Raw genomic sequence first — 3,915 nt, forward strand, 5'->3', positions numbered from 1 at the left:
GCTGCTCTTAAATATCTACTTACAAAGCAGGATTCAAAACCCAGGCTCATAAGATGGGTGTTGCTTCTGCAAGAGTTTGATATAGAAATAAGAGACAGAAAAGGGACAGAAAACCAAGTGGCTGACCATCTGTCCCGGATAGAACCAGTAGAAGGGGAGTCCTTCCCCTCTATTGAGATCTCTGAGACCTTTCCGGATGAGCACTTGTTTGCCATACAGGAAACACCATGGTTTGCAGACATTGCAAACTATAAAGCTGCAACGTTCATACCCAAAGAGTACAGCAGGCAACAAAAGAAAAAATTAATTACTGATGCAAAGTACTACTTGTGAGATGAACCCTATCTCTTTAAGAGATGTGCAGACAGAATAATCCATAGGTGTGTGCCTAGAGAAGAAGCACAGAAGATCTTATGGCATTGCCATGGATCACAATATGGAGGCCACTTCGGAGGTGAGCGAACAGCCACCAAGGTCCTCCAATGTGGCTTCTACTGGCCTACCCTCTATAAAGACTCCCGAGAGTTTGTACGTAACTGTGACAGCTGCTAGAGAGCTGGCAATCTGCCTCGTGGTTACGCCATGCCTCAACAGGGGATCTTGGAGATTGAGTTGTTTGATGTATGGGGTATTGACTTCATGGGACCTTTCCCACCATCATACTCAAACACTTATATTCTGGTAGCAGTTGACTATGTATCCAAATGGGTGGAGGCCATTGCCACACCCACTAATGATACTAGGACAGTGCTGAAGTTTCTCCAGAAACATATCTTCAGCAGGTTTGGGGTTCCCAAAGCAATAATTAGTGATGGGGGCACTCACTTCTGCAACAAACAGCTATACTCCGCTATGGTCTGGTACGGAATTAGTCACAAGGTGGCAACTCCATACCATCCACAGACAAACGGACAAGCTGAAGTCTCTAATAGAGAACTAAAAAGAATCCTAGAATGGACTGTAAGTACCCGTAGACAGGATTGGGCGAGAAGCTTGGATGATGCTCTGTGGGCTTACAGAACAGCATTCAAGACTCCTATAGGAACCTCTCCATACCAGCTTGTGTATGGTAAGGCCTGCCATCTGTCCGTGGAACTGGAACATAAGGCCTACTGGACAACCAGATTCCTAAATTTTGATGCCAGACTAGCTGGAGAAAAAAGATTGCTCCAGCTAAATGAGCTAGAGGAATTCAGATTCACTGCTTTCGAAAATGCCAAGCTCTACAAAGAGAAAGCAAAAAGGTAGCATGATAGAAGGCTGTCATCCAGAGTCTTTGAACCAGGACAGAAGGTTCTGCTGTTTGACTCTAGACTCCGGCTATTCCCCGGGAAACTGAAATCCCGGTGGAGGGGACCATATGTGATTACAGGTGTGTCACCATATGGCTATGTGGAACTTCAAGACATTGATTATGATAAGAAATTCATTGTTAATGGACAGAGAATCAAGCATTATCTTGAAGGCAATGTTGAGCAAGAGTGCTCAAGGCTGAAGCTAGATTAAGAGCTCAGCCAGGTCCAGCTAAAGACAATAAAGAAGCGCTTGTTGGGAGGCAACCCAGCCATTAGCAGAGTTTTTTTGTTACTTTATTTTGTTTTATTCTTCATTTTATTATTTATTATGCAAGTTCAATTTTGAATCTTCAAGGTAAAAAATCAATTGCATAAGTTCACAGGGTTACAGAAGGATTCAGAGCACAAAACAGGGAAAAGGAGCTCACTGGCAAGAAAACGCCAGTAAGAGGTGTATTTGGGCGTTAAACGCCCAAAAGAAGCATCTACTGGGCGTTTAACGCCAGTAATGGCACCTTTCTGGGCGTCAAACGCCAGAATGGGTACCATTCTGGGCGTTTAACGCCAATTTTGCACCGTCCTGGGCGTTCAGAAAACGCCCAGTGACAAGGGATTTCTGGCGTTTAACGCCAGCCAGAAGCAACAGTTGGGCGTTAAACGTACAAAAGAGGATACAGATGGGCATTAAACGCCCAAAACATGCAGCGTTTGGGCGTTTAACGCCAGGATTGTGGGGCGGAGGTAAATTCGTTTTCACTTCCAATTTTTTTCCATTTTTCATGTTTCCATTCATAATTTCTTGCATAAACATATTACAAACCCTAATTTCTAAAATCCCTTTTCAAAGATTTCAAATGTATTTTAATGCATAAACACAAATCTTTTTCAACCTCTTTTCAAATCCTTTTCAAAACAAATCTATCTCTTTTTCTTCTTAAATCTTTTCAACTCATACATATCTTTTTCAAATATACATAATATCTTTTTCAAAACAAATTTATCTTTTTCAAATATCTTTTATATCTTTCTCAATTTTAAATTACATCTTTTTCTATCAAACTTATCTTTTCCAAATTTTATTTTCTATCATATCTTTTTCAAAAGTTTTCGAAAACCCACCCCCCTTCCCTTTAAATACTCGTTCAGCCTCCCCCTCTCTCCCACAAGTCAAACTTGGCTCTCCCTCTATCCATCTCATTTCCTTTCTTTTGCTTGAGTACAAGCAAACCTCTAAGTTTGGTGTGTTTATCCGTGATCACTAAACCAATAAGATCATGGCTCCTAAGGGAAAACAAACCATCTCAAGAGGTAAGAAAGAGAATATTCCAAAACCACTTTGGAATCAAGGGAAGTTCTTAACCAAAGAACATTCAGACCATTACTAAAAGATAATGGGTCTAAGGTCAGTGATCCCAGAAGTTAGATTCGATCTGAAAGAAGACAAATATCCAGAGATCCAAGAGCAAATTCGAAACAGGCGCTGGGAAGTCCTAGCTAATCCTGAGACAAAGGTGGGGAGAAACATGGTTCAGGAATTCTACTCTAATCTATGGCAGACAGACAGGCAGAGACTAGCTGGAGCTGCATTCTATGATTATCGAACTCTAGTCAGAGGAAAGATTGTTCACACCCACCCTGACAAGAGAAGGGAGATCTTCAAGCTACCTCAACTGCAAGATGACCCAGACTCCTTTAATAGGAGAATGATGAGATCAAATCTGGGCTTGGACAAAATCCTAGAGGACATATGTCTCCTCGGAACCAAGTGGACGACCAACACAAAGGGTGTTCCAAACCAACTCAAGAGAGGAGATCTCAAACCAGTCGCTAGAGGCTGTCTGGACTTCATTGGGCATTCTATATTGCCCACTAGCAACCGCTCTGAAGTCACCCTCAAAAGAGCAGTAATGATTCATTGCATCATGTTGGGAAACGAAGTGAAAGTTCATCAGCTGATTTCTTGTGAGCTTTACACAATTGCAAACAAGAACTCTAAAGATGCCAGATTGGCCTATCCAAGCCTAATCTCCATGCTGTGTAAAGACGCTGGAGTAAAGATGGGGATAGATGAATATGTAGCAGTTGACCAACCAATAACTAAAAAGTCAATGGAGGGACAACAAGTGCAGGACGATCCCATCAAGAGGAGAGCACAGGAGTTCCTCCCAGAAATACCTCAAATTGAGTACTGGGAGCGCCTAGAAGCATCTGTTACCAAGTTGCAAGAATCTGTGGATCAACTGAAAGAAGAACAGCAAAATTAAAACAGCATGCTCTGCAAACTGCTGAGGGAACAAGAAGAACAGGGGCGTGAACTGAAGGAACTAAAGCGCCAGAAGTTATCCCTTGAAGGACCAAGCACCCCACAGACTAAAAAGGCATCTACCTCCTGGTGCACGAATTGTGAATCACACTTTCCACAACTCGTACCACTGACCAGCAAGTGCACTGGGTCGTCCAAGTAATACCTCACGTGAGTAAGGGTCGAATCCCACAGAGATTGTTGGTTTGAAGCAATCTATGGTTATCTTGTAAATCTTAGTCAGGAAGTCAATTATGTTTATCAGTTGAATTGCAAATAAACAATAGAGCATGGATCAAAGGTTACTTGTTATGCAGT

Source organism: Arachis hypogaea, chromosome 14, assembly GCF_003086295.3.
Source record: "Arachis hypogaea cultivar Tifrunner chromosome 14, arahy.Tifrunner.gnm2.J5K5, whole genome shotgun sequence".
NCBI classification, from domain to species: domain Eukaryota; kingdom Viridiplantae; phylum Streptophyta; class Magnoliopsida; order Fabales; family Fabaceae; genus Arachis; species Arachis hypogaea.